A 23,442-nucleotide genomic window follows, 5' to 3' on the forward strand; every position below is an offset into this window, starting at 1 on the left:
TTAAAGTGATTGTATAAAGCAAACAGTGCAAACACTACAACTTGTGTTTCAATATGGTCAAGGTAGGTGCAAAGCAATTTTCATAACTCATTATTTTGGAAGGAATTAGGGAAATGCATTCTTTCTAAAATGTTTTGATGATATTCATGGCCACAATTTAGCCTACAATGACATTATTTGTGGATGATAGCATAGAGAATATGCAAAGAAACCCAGCTACCTCCTTTATATGCCCACCTACATTTGAGAAGGAACCCATGGATACCATCCTCTTGGAATATATGATGCCCTATTTGATTGAGATATCAAGCTTCCATGGGGAGTTAGAGAACACCCATTCCACCCTCCAATGATGGATCTAGATTTCTATTTGATGTTTATAATAAATATATTCATTTTTTTTGTGCAATAGTTTATTATCTTATAAATGTAGTTGTGGGTCTAGTATAATTTTTTGTAGTAAGTTCATGTTGTATAATGTGAAATATGTTACTGTATCAAAATAATTGATTGTTGAAGTTTGAAGTATCAAATGGTATAGTCTTGGAACAAATAATTGATACATATAATGAGGCAATATGAAGATGTATTTTATAGAGATTGTGAAGTAATTGCAAGGGTTGTTATAAAAATATTCATAACTTCAATCCATATGTAAGCCTAATCAAATGAGGATGAGGGAGAGCAAGATAAAGAGGGAGAGAAATGTGTGTATATATATATGGTTTTTATCGTGTGTGCATGAAGTACTAATACATCATGATGTAGGTATGAAATAAGGGCAAAGAATTGAGAGAGGGGGAATGTCAATGTATATATGATTATAAAATATGTGTGAAGAATTGAGAGGAGGGGATATGAATGTATATATGAATGTGACATCACTTGTGTGCACACAATTGAACCACTAATATTGTGATAATGTTTATATAAGAAAGCACATAATGCTAATTTAGTTGTAGAAAAGTTAAGGAGAGAGAACTACAAATGCATTGTTAAAGAGAGTGTGCGTACCAGGGAGAGAGAGGGAGATGATAAATGAGAGAGTTCTCAGAGAGAGAGAGAGAGAGAGAGAGAGAGAGAGAGAGAGAGAGAGAGAGAGAGAGAGAGAGAGAGAGAGAGAGAGAGAGAGAGAGAGAGAGAGAGCTTGGTTCTATTGTAAATATATGTATAACTTCAATCCATATGTAAGCCTAATCAGATAAGAAACTATAAAGAGAAGGCCTATTCTACCATGAAATGCTTCAATCATGGACATGCCATAGACATCTTCAATTATGCCATAGCACCACATAGTCATGGAAGCTAAAATCAAGATACAAGAAGCAAAGCTTGGTACTCACCCCAAGATGGTGATGGACACTCCCAAGATTAATGTAGGTGTCAAAAAGATTCCTACATTAGCACTTCTTTCCTTTTTTATAGTAAACCCTAGTACCATCATGGCTAAGGTATTTACATGGTTTATTTTGGTAAAGGTAAGTGAACTAATGTGGCTAATTTGCTTCATTACAAACCATCCCTTCCCAAATATGGTTTTGTCCTCAAAACTGAAGATAATGGGGTAATAGATAAGTCATTAATGAAGCAAATCATGTCAATGAAGATCCATAAGCATGTGGAAGCACTTTCCATGAAGGAATCTCATAATGAACCTAAAACAGTGAAATGACTGCTTACTGTCCAAACAAGGCTGAATTTGTAAAATTGCCATAAATTTTGACTGAAGTGTCCAAATTGAGTGTTTGTGGTATATAAATAAAGTACACAACCCAAAGCATCAACATATACCATCAAAACCACTTTTTGATAAATTAAGGCAATTTAATTCACGACAATGTTTTTATACAACAAGTTGTCCACTGTCCTATAAATAACTACAATAATCCCACTATTTTGAAGGAATCATGAATCCTTAGAGAGGATGATTGAATATGTTGAGGAATCAATACAACCCACCAACAATGAAAGTCACTAAAATCCAATATGCCACCAGGGTCAAATGGATAACCATCAAAATAGTCATCACAACCATAAGTTCCCTCTACAGAAAAATATATCCCATCATTGCCTCTCATGTAAAATGGAAACAAGGAAGAATCCTCATGATACCCTAAATCAAATGGGAAGATAAGGTCATCAATTGAGAACATGTCATTTGAGTCCATAGATTGGTGTATGGATTCATTAAGCTCCTGTACATGTCCCTCTTCAATTATTACATTCACTTGGTCTTTAGCATGAGGGAGGTTAGAAAGTTGTATGGATTCATTAAGCTCCTTTACATGTCCCTCTTCAATTACTGCATTAACTTGGTCTTTAACATGATGTAGGTTAGAAAGCTGATAGGCATCATGATCAACTTCAAAGGATTTTAAGACTTTCCATCTTGGACTTTATGATCCACTTCCTCTTTAGCTTCTTTAGCTTCCTCTTCATTATTCGCAAACTCTATAACTAGTATCACTTTAGCATTCCTTTTCCTACATATATCTTTATGATTAGAAGATATTGGTTTAGCACATCTATAACATTAGCCTTGTGCATGTAGTCCTCTAAAATCATCACTAGTTAAATTTTTCCTCAAATAACATCATGCTGACCACTATGATTGTCATACTTCTCATGATAGAATGGTTTTCCATAGTCATGACTACATTCATTTCTACTAGCATAATGCAGATGTCCAAGAAATGGTTTATCATCATCATAATATTGATTATGGGATGGTTGATCATCATATAAGTATTGATCAACATGCTACCCATGTTCACTCATATAATGTTGTTCATATCCATGATCATGTTCATATACATGTTGCTGCCCATTCATGTATGACTATCCATTTGTATGCATATCAAAAGAGTTGAAACCATTCATGGAAGAGTGTCCAAAATGACTGCAAGGGTGTCCTCACTTTTGGGACTGGCCATAAACATAATGATTGACATGTTGTTGCTATCCAAAAATATTATTACCCTCACTTGCATGCTACAACTCAATAGAGTTCTCATCATTGTCATATGCATGTTGTTGGTCATATCAATGCTCATTGTACTCAAGTCATACTATTGTCCATAATATCCATGACATTGAAAAGATTGTGTCTCATAATGTTGTTGATCATGAGGTTGATGTCCATACCTTGCAAATTCTTCATGATCTTCATGATAAGCATGTTGTTTGTTTGCGTAGTATACTTGTTGTTCTTGCATAGTTGCTCTAAATGCATAGAAAAATGGTGGCTCAGTGCTCTTCATTTTCAATAGCAAGTAGCCAAAGAAAGGGAAATAATATTTTCCAGATTCATCATCCAATTGTGATTGAAGTAGATATTTAGAAAAGCAGTGTGCTCAATTGGTTAGAAAGCCTTGTATTCATTATCAAACATTTGTCTGAATAATCCACTTCTTAAATTTTCCTATTTTCCAAAATTTAGTTTGCATATGGATTTTGCAATGGTCAAATCTACATACAATAGCACTCTTGTTTATGGATGGAGAATCTTTTGCAAACTCATCTTAACATCATATAGATGTTATAAGTGTTTCCAACATACGAACTATCTCGTCTTCACCAATTGCCACATAATACTACTGATTCCCTACAAACCTTTCTCATGCTTTCCTTGGTGTCCCTTGTTTAACAGAAGAAATAAAAGGTCCACTGTACAACACGGGTTTAACTGCTGTAATGATTTATCAATATGTGGCTGTAATGTTGGAGAGATACAAAAAAAAAGCCACTATACAGTAGGGTATAGCTATTGTAATGCTGAAACAAACTATTGAAAAATCTAGCCTAGGGCTCTCATTTGCTAGATCAATCTTATTGATCACTAGAAGATCAATCTACTTAATTAAGTTCCACACAGATTTGGATATGCCAAAACATCAGCCCCTGCACCAAAAGAATGGGGTCTACTATTCTTACCATTTGACAAGACAATTGTAAAGCATTTTCTCCATGGACTTGCTCAAAATGCCATAAGAATTGTAATCCATAAACCAATGTCTAACTGAAGTCATGTATTGAAAATGTTGCAAATAGATAGAACCAACAAAATTGAAATTGCATCTAACTTACAATGTCTAACTGAATGCATTCAAACATCTGCATGCTTGCATTAATATTTCCTTCCCATTGTAAGAACAAAAATATGTGCAAACTCCTTTTTCCCACTTAAGAAAAAAACCATATTCAAGCACATTCTGGATAGAACCTCCAACATATAAGTGATCAAGCTGAGTGAACCTTCAAAGTGAAGTCCATGCTAGATGATATCTTAAAGAGGTACAAGGACCACTTATAATGGCCAAAAACTTTACTTAGCATGCTAGAATCATGAAAAGACATTTGCTTCAACTACATGGTTGCTATCTATTCAAACTTTGATATCTCTTGTATCCTATCATGGTTAGCTGATACACTAATGACATGACGAGCACATCCAACATAGTCATTTTTAGGAAAAGATTTATCTGAACCAACTAGAGGAATTACTTTGTGCACATCATAAGGATATACCCTATTTATCTCTTGTGGAATCCCTATATGATCCAAGTTTTTCATCATCTGATTCACATATTTATTCCATTATCTTGGATGCCAATGATCTAATTAACAGTTTCTCTCACAGATGTAAGAATCCTGCTACCATGCATCAGTTAGGCACACTTTCGAGAGGACTAATTTGGGGCTATTGCATTAATTTCCTAGTATGCAGATTGTTTAGCATGATCATGACATCTCTCTCAAATAGTAAATGCTTCTGTTGCATTCTATAAAACCCCTTCTATCAAAGAGCAAAGATAACCCTCTTGCCAACAAGCATCTCTTGTCACTCTATCTTTTCCATCTGAAAAGGTAATGAAACATTAGAAGGTTGAACTGAGTGAATCCCATTTTCCTTCTATAGGTGAAATGAGCTTCAGCTTCTCAGATATGCCTACTGGAATTTGCACTATATAATGTGTGATGTCATTCTCATTGTCTACTCATTAATTTCTCTATAGTAATGGATGGAAACATGGTGTCTGAAGATTGATGAGAAAATTTTTGAACTAACAGATTTGCACTATTGTAAGCTTCCCCAAATATAACGTATAATCATTCGTGCTGACTACACATGCCCACATTAACTTTCTTTTTAAAAGTTGGAATTATCCTAAACAATTAAAAGTATCAAAATGGTCATATCACAAAGCGATTTATGTAGTGGAACTTGGATACCATCGAAGTATGTGTTGCAATGTTTTTGAGTGCCCATGCCCCCTTACCACATGAGGAGAGAGTATAGGGGAATCAAACCCTTTTATACTTAAAGTGACTATGCCAAGTGGCCACCAAGCTCTCTTTGGAAGAAGGGGAGTTGAATCACTCTACCAAAACCATGGGCGAGACCCAATTCCCCCCCTCCCACACTATGATTAATTCAATAACCCTACTATGTGAGGGTTTAGGGTTTTAACCTTACTTGTCAAGGTCTCTTGTATACCATGGAGAAACCAATCTATGGAGAGAGGTGATCAAATGCATCCCCCCTCCCTTATTTTTTCCCTCTATCCCCTCCTTAAATTTAAGTTCAATATAGGAAATTAAGAGGGGTCTACCTCTAATGTATACGCTTAAGTGTCCCTTTCCAAAAACCCCCTCCCTTACACTCATGTGATACCATACAACATCTATAGTGAACCCCCGGGGTGGGAACTCCAAAAATCACAATATGTGGCTGGTCTTCCCTTATTTAAATATCACTAAAAGAATAAAGAATGAAGTGATAATAATGGGAGTCTATGACCTACAATGTATAGGAATAGAGAGAGCAAGAGAAAGAGACGAAATGTAGAGCTCAAGTGGAAGCATACAAGCAAAATCAAGAGCTATAGAAAATGGAGCAAGAGAGCAAGAGAGAGAGATATAGTATGTGGAAACTCCAACAATCACAATCTGTGGTTGGTCTTCCATTATTTAAATATCATTGGAAGAATAAAGAATGAAGTGACAATAATGGGAGTCTATCACCTACAATGTAAAGGTAAGTGACTAATGTGGCTAATTTGATTCATTACACGAACAAAGAGAGCAAGAGAAAGAGATGAAATGTAGAGCTCAAATGGAAGCATACAAGTGAAAGCAAGAGCTACAGTGGATGGAGCAAGAGAGAAAGAGAGAGAGATACCATATGTGGGAACTCCAACAACCACAATCTATGGCTAGTCTTTCCTTATTTAAATATCACCGAAAGAATAAAGAATGAAGTGACAATAATGGGAGTCTATCACCTACAATGTATAGGTATACGGGTATTATTAGTGTAATGAACACATGGATGGTTAGGAAAAGGTGCCTTTACTCCCAATAACCTATCACTTAAAGGAAAACTTGCTTTTAGTGAGGAGAGAATAAGAAAAAAGTAACAAAGTACAAATGTACATAAAGTACATTAACAAGATGAGAAATAATTGTCATCTCATTCTACACCTATCATCTTCCTAAGGAAGGAAAAACGTTCCATTAAGAGACTTTTAGTGAGTAGATCTATAGGATTCTCATCAATTGAGATCCTTGTCCTCTACCACCTCCTTAATGAAGTGACAACAAATCTCAATGGGCTTTATCTTCACATGGAATACCAAATTCTTTGCCAAATGAATGGCACTCATAGAATCCAAATGTAGTGTAAGGACCACATCAATAATACCAAGGTATGCGCGACCAGATGACCTCTAACTAGAGAGTGTCCTTGAAAAGCTCAATAGTTGCAACATATTAGGTGTTCCTTGTCTTTTTTCTCAAATCCCTTAGGTTGCTACATATAAATCTCATCATGCAAGTCCCTATGTAATAAAGCTATCTTGACATCTAGTTAGTAGAGGTCTAGATCAAGCTCCACAAGCAAAGCCAAAACCAAGCATAGGATAGTCATCTTGACGACAGGAGAGAAAAATTCATCAAAGTCAACACCATGATCCTACTTAAACCCTTAGCAAAACTTAATCTAGTCTTATAGGCTTGCTTGGGGCATCTAGAAATACTCTTCAACTTGTACATCCACTTGCATGGCAAACCACATTTCTCACTAGGCAAAGGAATGAAATCCTACTTATGAGTTTTTTAGTAGTGAGCCATACTCTAACTTCATGATCCTCTCTCAAGAGTGATTATCACCTTTGAGCATGGCATCAATATAGGTAAGAGGCTCACCAATATCTATCACCATCATATAATCCATGGAGGACACTAATGAATCAGGCTGATGTCTATCCCTAGTAGACCGCTACAAAATAGGGTGTGGAGCATATGTCTCCTATCTAATATCATGGTCTTGGGCCACTAGAGCATTAGCTACTACAGGCTATCTAGCTAGTTGTAAAATAATAAGAGGCTCCTCCTAAAATATCATCATTATTTTCTTGCACTTTATCCTTTCCATTTTTCGTAACCTTGTTATTATGCATTTTATGGCATTATGGCTGAATATGACCTTGCTTTCCACAACAGTGATAAGTTAATGCGGACTTTTGGCCATCGGACTCCACATGACTGAGAATGAGACTTCTAAGAGTCTCTCCCCCATGGCAATCATTATCACTCCTACCATTATTACCTCTAATTTTCAAAGCATGAGAGATGTAAAAATTATCTATTTTCTTTTAGTTAACCTCTTCATTCAAGTGAGCATCCTCTACATTTTGCAATTTCAGTCCATCAATAAACATATTTATACACGTAGTAGTATGGAATGCGTCCCATGACTTAGGCAATGTAATCAGCAAAGGGAGGAATATTATCTTTAAATTAAATTTTCTATGAAGAAAAGTGGCTAAAAATAGAATAAAACTCAATTAAGTGGGTAGACATGGAAGTCCTCTCCTTAATACAAAGGTCCATGATTTTCTTAAACCAATACATTTGAGAGGTATGGCTCTGATTTTCATTGACATTGCAAATCTTATCCTATAAGTCCCATGTGGTTCACTTGTTAGAGAAAAAATTATAGTAGATGACAACACCTAAAAACATGCCATTTATTGCAACAATTTTTTGGCAAAACTGTATACAATTGATACCTTATTACTAAATTTTTACATGAATTTAATGCAGATGCGGTGTTCGTTGTTGTTGTCTTTGGAGGCTGTGTCCTTGCAGCCTAGCTAGGAGATGTTGGTACGAGAAAGTTCTTGTACGAGAGGGAGGTGGAGTTTTAGATAAAAATTTGATAGTAATACTGCAGTGACGATCAAGGGGTGATCATTAGATCATTGGTGATTATCATGAAGATTTCTTTGGGGAGGTGTTGAATATTAGATTCAAGAGGATGACTCTTGGCAAGGATGATGTGATCCAAAGGGACTTACTCGCAAAAGGAAGATCGGATGTACCACCTAGGATGTACTCTTGGTGTTAAAGGTTATAAGGATACACTATGTCATATGTGAATTCATCCTTGTGACATCCCAAAGGGTGCCAAAGGAAATTTTGCAATATCAATCCAAGATATGCAGTGGTTAGGAGTAGGGCAGATTTCTACTTGGAAATGACTTGATGATCATGATCTATCTACGATTGATTACCAAGTATTGTGGTCCTCATCAACTAACACTCTTATACAACACATGTGGTAGTCTCTTCATATTTCAACGATCCTTAGTATTATTTAAAAAATAATATACATTACCACCATGGATTACACCTTGTCACAAGTATATCCAAAAGAAATTAAACACCATGATGTATAGGGTAGTAGGGGGATGGAGAATTCAAGCAACAAACTAGTTACTCACATAGATGGGTTTGGTAACTACCACTTAGAAGTACAAGGCCATTGGGATCGGAGGATGAAAGAAGAAGTGTCCCAAATCTTTACATGTTTGATAGTAGGGACTACTCCAAGGTGAAGAGTATATATGGTTATGGGTGGATTCAAGAAAGCCAAAAGAAATGGTTTAAAAAGCTATCTATCGAACATCGAACTGCAGGAACGAAACAAAATCAATGTATTTACATCAATGGATAAGATTCCTGCCTTGGCTTATTTTCACATTTCTCTAGTTGAGACACGTATGGCAAGTCTTTGCTCAATAATTAGAGTTAAGCAAGAGGGAATTGGTTGTGCACAAGTGAACTCTGGCTTCTGGTCGACGTTGCATGAAGCAAGAGATGTTCGTATGGTCTTTAATGGACATCATCATGTCAATGACTTTTGCGGCAACCTTCGAGGAAATACAAAAGTTTGTTGGCTACCATGCATATGGTAAAGTTGGTTGGACTAGACGAGCAAGGGTTGTCCTTGTGTCATTGAGGTCATCAACTAGTAGTAATACCTCACACATTGACATTCCCAAAGGGTGTAAAGGTGCCTATATTACCCTATGTGGGCTCTTGATATCAAGGGGAGGAGGGGCAGTTACATTCGGGTGACGTCTCTCTGTCTCGAAAAATTTGGGGGGGGCAAAATGGCAGTTGCGTGCGCTTCTGAGATAAGGCGCAATGGTCTATCCCCGTGCCTCCACCCCTTCCCCTCTCGGCGTGCGCGCCCGCAGCTGGTCTGCCGAGGCCTGGGACGCCGCGACCTCTACTTCCGCTTCTTCCAATTCCTCCATTAATTCCTCCAACCCCTTGAATCCCTCCTCCAATACCTCCCTCCTCTCTCGCACTGTCAGCAACAGCACCGAAAGCTCTGTGTTCCTGCTTTCTATGCGCCAAATGATACTCAGGCTATTCGAATTTACGGTCTGCGCTCGAGCATGATCAGAATCAAGACGATGATTAATGAGATGACGATCGACAATATCCAGGCTGGGGGAGAGAGAGAGAGAGGATGGGCTCCTTCGCAGGCCACCTCCTTCCAGGCTCTCTGTTCCTCGTGATCGGCCTTTGGCACATCGTGAACAGCATCTGTGGATTCGTGTCCGACCCCAATAATTTCAAAGGGCGGGTATGGCACCCGCTGCCGCGCTTCAAGAGGCTGAAGTACATGGAACTGTGTGTGATCACAGGAGGGGCCTTCATTGATATGTGCCTTGAGTTTTTCTACTCCACGCATTTGCGATTACAGAGTTACAGGTAATACTCGCATCAGAGAGAGAGAGAGAGAGAGAGAGATAAAAGCATCTCTAAAGCAAGATCACAATCAAGAAGAGCAGGAAAGATGAATTGCTCCATCAATGCCTTCATCACACGACGCTATATCTCTCTATGAGAATTCAGAGCTTCCATACACTTGCATAATCTGAAGTGGTAGGCTGGATGAAGATTGTCTTCTCGTTTTATCGCCTGGGCTCGCGCACGATTTGGCAGACAGATCAGAAAGATATTGCAATAGTCTCCTTGGCCATTGAGAGTCGACGCCTTCTTCAATTCCAAACCTTAGCAAGAGTTTCAATTAACTCTTGATTAAGAGTTAAATCCTTAACTTAAGAGAGAAGGGGCATTCCTATTGTCATAGAGCAAAAATCGTGCAAGAGTCGAAGAGGGAGAGAAAAATTGACGAGCTGACGATTGCAACGACTGGCGGGACACAAGACTCTCTTTGGCTCGACTGCAAGAGGACACGGTCTTCAAGGACGTGACGACGACCCGCGGTTTTACACGTAAGTGTCTTAATTCGTTTATCTAAAGTAAATGATATGGCATGATAATTTCTTTAGTTTAATATTTTTAAAATATGTCTTTAAACCTCTTTTCTCATGCTACATGGTTGTTTGCATTTATCTGAACTTGTTTTTATTCATTAAAAATAAAAAATAATCGAAAACGCTAAAAAATGACTTAAAATTGTCATAAATAAATTTTCATAAAATGTCTGATTGAAAATTTATAAGTCTTGATATTTTTTCTATAAAGCTTATAAGTCAGATAACTTACTAAATTTTTATCAGAATTTTTAAAGCTAGTTTGCTATATTTAAAAATTCAAAAAGAGTTATATTTAGGGAAAAAGCATAGTTTTCCTTTACGTAAAATGTGTTATTTATTGATATAAACTATGGATTCTTAGTGAAATATTGGAAACAAAATCTCTGATTTGTTAGTGCATTTATGTTGTAAGGGTTAAAGTAAAGAAACAACAATTTAATAATATTTTACTAAAAAATGCTTGTATAAAGATATGGTGTTTTGGTTTTGATAAGAGAAATTACACATGTCGTGGACATTTATGAAACATGGGAGGGTACAAATAAATTAAAAAACTTAACAACACTTTATAATAATTAATAATGTTATGTTGCTATTACAAAATTTAGTTTAAATTAAAACCAAAATAAAATCAAATAATTTAACGATTGGATTGCATGGGGGACAAGCCTCAGCATCTATTAAATGTTTACATGTTATTCATTTTACAATCAATTTCTTAAATACACGGAGTGGAGGGCCACTAGGATAATTTAAAGAAAACTAAGGTGATATACGGGATTTAAAATGAACGTTGTATGTGAACCATAAGAGTGTGGAAAGAACTTGTTTTATCATGCTTGATACTGGTTATAGAAGAGGAAAAGAAAGGACGTGATTTTCGCAGAACGAAAAAATTATTTAAAAATTAAAAGCAACGACGAAATTTATATACGGAGTGGGAAACGTCTACCAAGGGAGATTAAAATTTAGGGGTTTATGGTACGTCAGAAAATTTGATTTGAATGTTTGTTTAAAATTAAACAAATAAAAAGAATTAATTTTAATCAGGTGGAGAAAAACATAAAAAGGAATTTTAAACGGAGATATACAAATAGATCTAAGAGATCTATATCCCTGAAACAACCTTTCCAAAGTCAAACATTAAAAACATTTCCTGGATAAACCGCCACTAGCATGGCAGGAGAACATTATGAGGAGCTGCCCCTGAGAGATGGGGAGAAACCATAGTCATCTTAGGTTTAGCAATTTAGTGCCCAGTATAATTTACTGAAGTTTAGAATCTTTGCAATTGGACTACTACAAACAACGTTGTAGATATTAGGGAAGGCTAAGTCGAATTAAAACAATTAGTGCAATAATCACTTGTTTAGTGCAACAACTCTTAGGAGTTGGCTTGCTAACCTGGGTAAAAGTGGCTTGGTCTTTGGCCAGTCATTTTTTGGTGCGTTTGCCGGGAGCCAAGTGCACTCTAGCGGGTGATTAATTTTCCTAGGGTATTCAGCCCCTAGGTGTTACTTATGAGTGAATACGCAGTCTCTTTTCTAAGGGACTATTTTCCTAATTTGCCCCAGGAGTGCCAAAGAAAAGTGCTAGATTGGGCGAGGGATACAGAGTTAGTAGAGGGAGGCACATATTTTGGGCCACAATTAACTGTGGACGTTGAACAATTATCTTCTTGGAGCTGGGGTTATAACGACTGTGCGCAAACCATAGTTCTACTAGCGACACACTTTGGGTTAATAGACGCGGTAGAGATAAATACAATCAGTGTATCGTACCACTTTGATTGGTATCACCGCACAGCTTATCAGACGTTTAGAAGAGTAGTGTGGGATGATGTGTTGCCTTGGATACGTGTATCCAGAGGTTTAAAAATTGCTTTCGACACGAAAGACGTTAGAGAGGTTGCTGAAATTCTAGGCTTAATCCCCGAGCAAGAAGAAAAGTTACCTTTTGGGGAGATAGACCCAGAGCGACAACCTGATTTTATAGCTTCAAATAAAACGAGCGTAATTTTGGAGTATGACAGTAAAAGCTAGTTTAGTACTTGTGGATGAATTCAGAAGAGAGACGGAAGCAGCAAAACGAAGCTAGGGATCAGCGAGTTAGAGAACGAGCAGTGCGACAAGAGGCTTGGCTATTAGAAAGGCTAGAGAGGGTCAACGCATTGCTGAATTTGGGAGTAGACGCTGTGTCTAACTCAACGGTAGAACCTCTTCAGCCTAGCTTATCAACTGATAGAACACCATCAAAGGAAAGTGAAGCAGCTTCATATCAATGGGATCAAGTTGTCTCCAGTACTAGCAGTGTCACTGGGGAAAGAGGTAGGCAAAATAGTGAGAATAGGGAGAGTGAAGCTAATGCTACGGTCGGGAGTATTGAACTGCTCTTTGACTGGGATTTAGAGTCAAATTTCGGATTGCGTCAATTATTTAAGAAACCTCAGGAACCTCCATGGTTTGATACTATCAATGATTTAGGGTTAGGGCTACTATTTAGAGAAACAATGGCTCGCAACCCAGTCAGATTAGCTGATTTCACTCAATTCGGGGGGCTATGGGACGAAGATCCCGATGCCCATTCGCAAAGATTTGAGGTGACTTGCGTCGCCAATGAGATAATAGATGACGACCAAAAGCTTCATATCTTCCCTGCAACATTAAAAGATGAAGCAGCGAAATGGTATGGGAATTTAGATGCTCAACATAAAGGGACCTATGATGCCTTATCAAGAGCTTTTCTAGAAAAATTTAGACGACAAGGTTTTCAAGATAGATTGGCTCTTCAACTGGATTATCTGTCCCAAGGAGCAACTGAAAGTGTTGAACATTATATTGAGTGCATGGAGACAATCATTCGTAAGATGAATCTTGCTCCTGACGATCCCACGCAAAAACGTAAGTTTATTGATGGACTTAATCCTGAAGTTCATCAACATGTTAGTTTACAATGACCAGCTACGTTGGCAGATGCTAAAACACATGCTAGATGGTGGGAAGAAGTGCAGCTTAGTCAACAACGACGGAGAGATCTATTCAAAGAATCTCGGACAGAATATCCAAGCACTTCAGGTGGGGTACCTAAGAACGTGTCTTATGTGACCGTTCCTTTAAATCCCTCGGTAACCGCAAGCTCAAACATGTCGAGTGTACCTCTAAATCTGTACACTTCAATTCCAGCCTATATGATGCAGACAGGAATGCCTTCTATGCCGCAATCTCAATCTCCTCTGGATGAAGCAAAAGTAGCAGATATTATTGCGAAATCTCTAGGAAAATTAAAGGAGGAAATTATGACTGCAGTACAAGCGCCTTTGAAGAAAAATATATTCGATAACGACACAAGGATCTAGTGCTCCACAATCATCGGGAAATTCGACTTCAAACCCACCTCGATCTAATATCTGGTGTGGTAAGTGTCATGGTTACGGCCATGTGGCTACAGAGTGTCCGACGCCTTCAAGGTTAATGCCTGATCATCCACCGTTTTGCTCTTTTTGCCACAAAATCGGTCATTTAGATACAAATTGTTGGCATAAATTAGGTCAAGAGCAACAAGAAGCTCGTTCAATGCAAACGAATTACAATTACATGGATCGTAATAATAGGACTTATGAGATTGGACCACCCAATCAACCTTTTAGGCCACGAGGACTGCCCACCCAGGGTAGACCCCCAGTGCCTCGAAACAATTACAACAGTGATAGCAATCGAGGGAGAAATTCTCCTTTTAGAAGAAATAATGGAAATTTTCGTAATCCAATGGGACAAGGTGGTCAACAAAGACCTAGGGGACCAGTAATTTGTTATCGATGCCAACAAGAAGGTCACATAGCCACATATTGTCCAAATGCACGTAAAAATCAAGACTATACTCCTCTTTGCAGGAGGTGCAGTGGTGAAGGACATTATGAAGAGAATTGTCCTAAGCGAGAGGATAATAAAATGTCTGACAAAGGGAAACAAACCTCTAACGAACCTTCAACGTCTGCTGCAAATTTAGTTGAAGTAGAAACAATAAGGAAAGATATTGGAGTTAAGTCAAAATTTATACCTCGCAAGGTGACTTTTAGAGCTAACCCGATGATTGGTGTCATTACGAGGGCACAAAAGCAACAACAGAAGGAGCAAGGTTTAGAGGAAGAGAGTCCACAATTAAACGGAGCAGTGAAGGATAAGTCTAAGGACATAGATCCTAATATAGAACTACCTGAATCGGATTCTCCGCAGCATTCCTCTGACCATCCGTTATTACCTGTGCCCTTAGCAAATCCTAAGATTCAAGTGGGAGTAGCTCCTTTTCCCGAAATATTGGTTCCTCCTAAGGAAGGGAGTAAAGATTATGTAGAATCCGTAAATAAGACCTATGATCTTTGGGCTGCATTAGAAGAAATATCATTGACTATTAACCTTCGGCAATTGCTAGAAATAGCGCCTGTTTGTCGGAAACAACTTTACCATAAATTACTTCGGCGTCGAAGGAAGAGGATTGAGATAAACACTTCTAAAGTCAGTGAAAATTCTTCCAAAGGAAAAACAACTAAGGATGTAAAAATACTAGATTTATTTGTGGACCCAGGAGCTCCAGTTATCGATACTACTATTAATGGCCACTTGCTACATGAAGTGCAGTTAGATGGTGGCTCAGCAGTTAATTTGATGACAGAACAGGCAATGCAATAATTAGGGTTGAAAGCTCTAGAACCTACTCATATTGTTTTACGAGTGGCTGATCAAAGGAAAGTAACTCCTTTGGGGTTATTGCGGAATGTGAAATCTGTAGTAGCTGGATTAGAATTTCATGTGAACTATTTGATCGTTCGTTCGCAAACAAATATTTCGTCATATTCTGTGCTACTGGGAAGACCTTGGTTATACCAAGCAAGATGCATTCAAGACTGGTATAAAGGTTCAGTTGTGATTGGTCCTCAAAATGATAGGGTTAAAATACAAGTTATTTCAAAAGGATTTTTGAAAGATTCAGGAGATGAAGCAGTTAGTGAAATGGATGAGAAATCCAACAGTGAGTTTTATGATTCGGGTATGGAGGGGACTGATCATGAAGGGCCTTATGCCTGGTTATTTAAAACACCACATGCAGCAACAGCAGAAAAAGTAGAGGTCAATATAGTACATCAGCCTCACAAGGTAGAACAGATGGGTATTGGTGAGTATACTGTAGCGTTTTCATCTGACAATGATTCGGATAGTGATATTACTCAGTGGTTATCCACATCCGAAGATGCAACCCTCGACTGCTTAATGCTTTCAGCAGAGGAAGCAGAATATCTTGATGATTCGCTTGAAACATGTTTTCAATTATCTACGGATCAAGAAGGAAATAATCAAGAAGATGTATTTTCTGCTTACAACAGGTCGGAAGTGGTTTCTGTGGATGAATTAGGGGAGGAAGAAATGCCTGAGTTAATGATATCTGATGTGGCTGATATTTCAATAACCTCTTCAGAAAGTATGGGAGAAGATGATGTTACTGATAATCATAATAGTATGCTTGAGAGTAGGATTTTAGAAGCTCTTCCTTATGGGGAAAATGCTTTACCCTTTGGATTTGGACAACTGCCAGATAGAGCTAAAAGGATTTATTACTACCAGCTAGAAGCGAAGGAAAGAGAAAGGAGAAGTAGGCATAGGTGCAAACCCTTACAAAGACCACTATCTCGTGAGGATGAGGATGATTCAGCTTCGGCTTTTAATAGGTTTTCACAGACTTCTCGTGAACATCATGGTAATTACGCTAGGATTATTAGAGAATTGGATGAGGCATTGGAAGTAGAGCGTGAGGCAGCGTTGACTGCTGTAAATGAAGCAATGAAGAAGATTACTGAGTTGCAAAAGAAAAAGGCAGAGTTTCAGTTTAGAGAAAGGCGATATCTAGATGAAATCTCGCTTTTAGAATTTTATTTAGAAGAAGAGAAATCTAAATTCAGTAGGGGTGAGTTACAGATGGACCAAGCGTTATCTATGGATACAAATTATTGGGAAGAAAATGAAAACACTAATAGGTTTTTGGAAAAAAATAAATCTAAGAATACTTTTGAGCCAGAGACTCAAGAGAAAAACCCTACAAATGTTCCCTAGTTGTGTCATTCTTTTAGGCGTTCGACCGGAATTGCGCAGAAGATTTATCGCTGTTCTAGGGGACCGATAATTGGTTATCAACGAGTCCAATCTGAACCTACTAAGGTTAAATTGCACAATATGCAAGCGGTGGTGTTGCCTCATCCAAAAGAAAGAGTAATGGATTTTACTATTTATGGGGATGGGCAAGAGCCACAACTTAGATGGTTTGAACCTGCAGCACCTAGGAATTTTGTGGAACTGAAACAAGTTATACATTATTTGGGCTGTCGAATTCAGGGCGAGGAGGATGAGAATCTACATTCATTAATTCTCAAGCTTAAGGATAATCAATGGTTTTGGAGTTTAGATGATCAGGAATGTCTAGAAAAGAATAACGAAATTTTACGTCGATATCGCCGTAGGTTACATGCTCAATATCCATGTAATTCAGAGCAGATGCCTAGCGTAATTGACTCTGTAAGAACCTCATTTACCATGAAATCTCGTAAAAATGTAAATGTCAATAATGGCGATTTAGATAAATATGGGAAGAGATATACTGAAAAATCCTTTCCTGAGTTAGTAAATGTCTATGGAGTAGAAGTTGATGGTGCTACGCAAGATAACCTGGCTATTATTCTTTATAGGGTTTTACCCTTAGTAAATTCTGTGAATGTGGGAGAAGAAGCATCGGAATCAAGTACTAAGAATAACCTGCTTGAAAATGTATTGATGTAGATATCCGAAGATGTGCCCACAATTAAGCCATGAAGAATAGACTCTCTATTTATTGAAGAGCCTGAAGTTGAAGTAGTTAAGCTTAAAATGGCAGAAGGAAAATATTTAAATTTAGGAGACCAATTGGAATCGCCACATCGTGAAAGATTCGAAGAAGTCTTACGAGTGCATGTTGATGCTTTTGCTTGGTCATACAAGGACCTTAAGGGTATTAAAGCTGAATTATGTCAGCATTTTATTGATCTAGAACCAGGCACAAAACCTGTATGTCAACGTCAACGACGAACAAACCCTGTGTATGCAGAGTTAGTGAAAGCTGAAATTACTAAGCTTTTAGATGCTGGATTCATTTATCCTGTTGCATACAGTGAATGGGTATCTCCTATTGTGGTAGTACCCAAGAAGAATAGTAAGAAGATTCGCATTTGTGTCGATTATAGAAAGCTGAATAGCAAAACACGTAAAGATCATTTTCCTTTGCCATTTACTGATCAGGTACTTGATAAGGTTGCTGGTCATGAGTTGTATTCTTTCATGGATGGATTTAGTGGTTACAACCAAGTACTAATTCATCCTGAAGATCAATTCAAAACTACATTTACTACTGAATGGGGTACATTTGCTTATAGAGTAATGCCTTTTGGTTTGTGCAATGCACTTGCAACATTTCAGAGAGTTATGATTGCAGCTTATCAAGATTTTCTACGTCAATGGATGGAAGTTTTCTTAGATGACTTTTGTGTCTATTGTACGGCAAAAGAAATGCTTGAGCTACTAACGCAAGTATTTGAACGTAGTGATGAAGTAGGTATATCCTTGAATCCTGATAAATGTGTTTTTGGAGTACCAAAAGGAACCTTATTGGGGCATATCGTTTCTAAAGAAGGTATTGCCATGGATCCAGCTAAAATTATTAAGATTTCTGCACTTCCACCTCCAACAAATCTTAAGCAATTGCGTGGATTTTTAGGACATCTAAATTATTATCGGAGATTTATTTCCGATTTTGCAAAGGTGGCATCACCTTTGACAAATCTACTACGAAAGGATACTCCTTTTATTTGGGATAATGTTTGCCAGAAAGCATTTGAATTTCTTAAACATAAGTTAATTGAAGGACCAGTACTCGCACCCCCAGATTGGACAAAAGAATTCCATATTCATGCTGATGCATCTATGTATGCTGTAGGAGCTGTTTTGTGCCAAGCAGATGATAATAAGGTGGATCATCCAATTTATTATGCGAGTCGAAATTTAAGTGATGCAGAAAGGAATTATACCACCACTGAGAAAGAATGCCTATCGATGGTATTTGCGGTGGAGAAATTTCGTCATTATTTATTAGGGAATAAGTTTACTATATATGTTGATCATGAGGCGTTAAAGTACTTGCTTAATAAAGCAAAACTTTCAGGACGTGTGATTCGTTGGATGTTGTTATTCCAAGAGTTTGATTTTCAAATAGTTACTCATCCTGGTAGAGCTCATGTGCTAGCAGATCATCTATCACGATTATTAACATCAGACAAGGAGGAAGGTGTGGAAGATGATTTGCCGGATGCATCACTTTTTACTGTGGAGACACAAGTTCCATGGTATGCTGATATTGCAAATTTTCTTAGTACTGCTCGATATCCACCTGGTGCTGATAAGCGTAGGAAACGTCAGATATTAATGCAAGCACGCTCCTATGGATTATTAGGGGGTTACCTTTATAAATTTTTTCCACGCGAAGGTATCTATCGACGTTGTGTAAGGGAAGATGAAGTACCAGTGGTTCTTAAGGCATTGCATGATGAGCCGTGTGGTGGCTATTTTGCCGGTGAATTGACTGCAAGAAAAGTTCTATTAGCTGGTTATTGGTGGCCTACCCTATTTAAAGATGCTTATTATTATTGTCGCAAATGCGATGTATGTCAAAGGACTGGTCGTCCTTCTAAGAGTTTTGCTACTCCTTTGACACCTATATTAGCATTAGCACCTTTTGAGAAATGGGGAATTGATTTTGTAGGCCCAATTGATCCGCCTACTAGATATCGATCGAATCGTTATATCTTAGTCTGTACTGACTATATTACAAAGTGGGTGGAAGCGAAAGCGCTTAAAACGGATAAAGCCATTGATGTGGCTAAGTTTATGTATGAGAATATTATTACGCGTTTTGGTTGCCCACTAGAATTAGTAAGTGACCGAGGTTCCCATTTCTTGAATGGTCTTATCAGCGAGTTAATGGAAATCTATAAAATTAAACATCGCAAATCAACACCTTATTATCCCAGAGCTAACGGTCAAGTTGAAGTAACCAATCGCATTATCTATGGGATTTTAACTAAAACGGTTGCTTCCCACAGGCGAGATTGGGATGAACGTTTATATGAAGCGTTATGGGCCTATAGAACTACTTATAAGGTGACAGTGCAAAATACACCCTTCAATTTAGTTTATGGTACTAATGCTATATTCCCTATTGAGCAAGAGTTGCCCACTTTACGAGTAGCTCTATCATTACGACTAGGTGAGGTTGAATCTTTGAAACAACGGATTTTACAATTGGTAAAGTTGGATGAGGAAAGATTATTAGCTCTACAAAGTCTAGAAGCAATGCAAAAACGTCGTAAAGCATGGCATGACCAGAATATTAAAGTACGGGAGTTTAAAGAAGGCGATTTAGTTTTACTTTATGACAATCGTTATTATAAATTTCCTGGGAAGCTTAAAATTCGTTGGTTGGGACCTTTTAAGGTGATTAATGTTTATGATAATGGTTCTCTTGATGTGCAGGATATTAATGCTGAAAATGAGATATTTAGGGTCAATGGCTTGCGCCTTAAACATTTTGTGACTTATGCTAGCTAGGTATAGTTAGGTTAGTAGTTACAATAATATTTTGACTAATCCACCCTTGGATGTCTTTTCTTTCTTTGGGGGGCTTTTAAATGGGATGCAGGTATGGCCTTTTTGTGGATGGATGCGCTTTACCCTCGTATTGATGCCGATAGTACTGATCCTGTTCATGCTGGACCTTACGATATTCCGCGTTTTCAGACGCATGACAGGTTTTTATATGCACCGAGAGGGGAGGCCTGTTGTGGTTCTTCTTTTGTGATTATTTTTTGTTTACAGTATCATCCACCTTTTGGTTGTAGGTCCTGTCAGCGGCATTTATTTGTGTGTGCTCAGCTCTTGTGTTGGCAGTGTCGCACATACTTTCGACGCTATGGTACCACTGCCATGCAGGAAATGATTGGTTATACCTACCAGCGTCATGATTATAATAGTGTTTTTTCTCCTGAGCGCTGCGCTGGTCAGTCTAGGGTAGGTAGAGAGCAGGCAGAATTTGCGAGATATCGTTCCACTGTCTACCGCCTTACTCCATCTTACCATGATTTGCAGACTAGCGTTCCATGTCCTTGTTGGGATTATATTTGTTGGTACATGGATGCGACCGAGGGGCATTCTTTAGATGCTTTACCAGTGGCCCCTATGCCCTACTACGATGATGCAGCTTCGGCTTCGCTCCATGATGTGATGGAGGTTCTTAGCGATGCACCTGATAGCAGATCTGTGACTTCTGATATGTCTACGCTAGAGGCTATTCTTGAGCATCCTATAGATGATAGTTTAGTTAATAGGTTTGACTTAGATAGTGTTGATGATTTTGGATTAGGATTATTGTTTTCACTAGAAGATCTCAGAGACTTTGAAGATTTTAGTCTAGATATTTTGTTTTCTTAGTCTTTTATGTTTTTCTTTTATTCTACAGTTTGAAAAAAAAAAACAAACAAACAAACAAACAAATATATATCGTTTAAAAAAAAAACATACAATGCTTTGAGTTATTGATATCCTGTAGGTTTTCATGCACTTTAGTTTTATTTTCCACGTAGTTAGGTAGTTAGTTGCACGCACGGTTAGGGTATTCCTCTCAGTGCTGGAGTTTGGGATATTTAAGTTAGTAAGATGGACAGTTCTATATGCAAGAATGGTTATCAAGTGGAGAAATATACTGCTTCTTAAATAACCAAGCAGTGGGAGCGTTACGACAGTCTAGTTGATCGAGATTGTGACATGAGTATTTGACAATTCTTTTGTACAGGGAAAAGTTTTATTATTTATCTAACCCTTTAACATTTTACTGGCTAGTGTATGTTTCATGTGCAGATTTGACTATGATTTTGCGTTACACACTGTTGTATGCTTCTGTTGCTGATTCTTGGAGTTGCAATATCCACGAACATACAAGGTTGTTTCATACCTAAACTTTTTATTTCATATTCATTTTGAAAAAATACATGAATAAAAAAATTGATGGAATGAAATTAGAGATGTCGAAGAAAGAAAAAAAGAAAAAAAAACACACTTAAGTAAATTACAGAGGAATTATAAATAAATATTTTAAACAAATATGAATGATATATATACAATTCTCTTTATATGAAGTCCACTCACAAGGGATGGGACTTAGCATTAGGGAGTGATTAAAAAGGGGGTGACGTGTGTGCATAACATAGTGAATTTCATTGTATGGGTGTCCGATTAGGAATCCTATAGAGTTTTCCCCTATCTTTTGGTCGCTTTTCTAGCGATATGTGGGGTAGTTGAATAACAAGATTCTCTCCACGAAATTTTGACTAGGAGTAGCGTGGAAGAAAGATGCTGAGCTGGTGAGTATTCTTTGCTTATCATTTGCCTAGGCAGAGTGACTAGTATTATGCGCTAGATTAGATTCCTCGAGCAAAGTTGTTGAGCTGAAATGTTTGATCGTTCAATTAAGTAATGTATTCTTAGCTTTCTAGCTGATCCTTTAAAATAAAAAAAATTACTTAAAATCCAATCGGACTACTAAAAGTTCGGAAGAGTCTATATATTTATTATTTTAAAGAAAGAAAGAAAGAAGAAAAACAAACAAGAAAAAAAAAACGCCCTGAGACTGCAGGGTTTGAAAAAAAAAAACAACCAAAAGAAGATAACCATCGCCTCTGAGGTCCTGGTAGGCTGTAGGGATTTCCTTGACAGGTGCCCTGCGTCCGATGCCTTGTATCTCTTTGGGGTGGGACCTTTTGGGAAAAAGAATCAATGTATATACTATTTTGACATTTTTTTTATTTAAAAAAAGCCATTAAAACATAAACTTAAAAGAAAAGCCTTGGACAATTAGCAGTTACGAACCATTGGCTGGTTGTTCTAGTAGAACATGGAGGGTTAGCAGCTAAACCCTAGGAGTCCTATTTAATGTTGTAGTATTAGTTTGCCTTGTTTGGGTTCTTTGTTAAGTAACGACCTTATCAGTGATGCTATTTCAGAAGCAATATTTTTAGTAGGATAGTAGTGTGGCAATTTATTGCCTAGAGGGATTATTGTTGTTTAGCGGCTCTAGACAGCTTCCTAGTTGGTATATTCTATGCAATGGATGAAGCTCTGTTATGCATTTCAGTGGGGAGAGTGAGTAAGGGAGAATGTTAGTTTGCATAAGTTTTTATACAATTTCCTTGAAATGTTTGCATTGTTTGCATTTTACTATGACACCACCAAGTATTTTTCCTATCTTTTTAGTGTCTACTAGTTGTCCATGTGCGGTTTTGCAGATCTTGTAGCTGTGCTCGTGAGGACACTTCGCAATTAAGTGGGGGAGAGCATATTTTTCTTTCGAAGTTGCGTAGCAGTGTTCGTGATGCTGGATGTTCGTGATGTAGGTGTGCTCGTGAGGACACTTCGCAATTAAGTGGGGGAGAATGACAACACCTAAAAACATGCCATTTATTGCAACAATTTTTTGGCAAAACTGTATACAATTGATACCTTATTACTAAATTTTTACATGAATTTAATGCAGATGCGGTGTTCGTTGTTGTTGTCTTTGGAGGCTGTGTCCTTGCAGCCTAGCTAGGAGATGTTGGTACGAGAAAGTTCTTGTACGAGAGGGAGGTGGAGTTTTAGATAAAAATTTGATAGTAATACTGCAGTGACGATCAAGGGGTGAT

This window comes from Lygodium microphyllum, chromosome 9, assembly GCF_053477565.2.
Source record: "Lygodium microphyllum isolate KBCC chromosome 9, Lygodium_microphyllum_v1.1.10, whole genome shotgun sequence".
Classification (NCBI taxonomy): domain Eukaryota; kingdom Viridiplantae; phylum Streptophyta; class Polypodiopsida; order Schizaeales; family Lygodiaceae; genus Lygodium; species Lygodium microphyllum.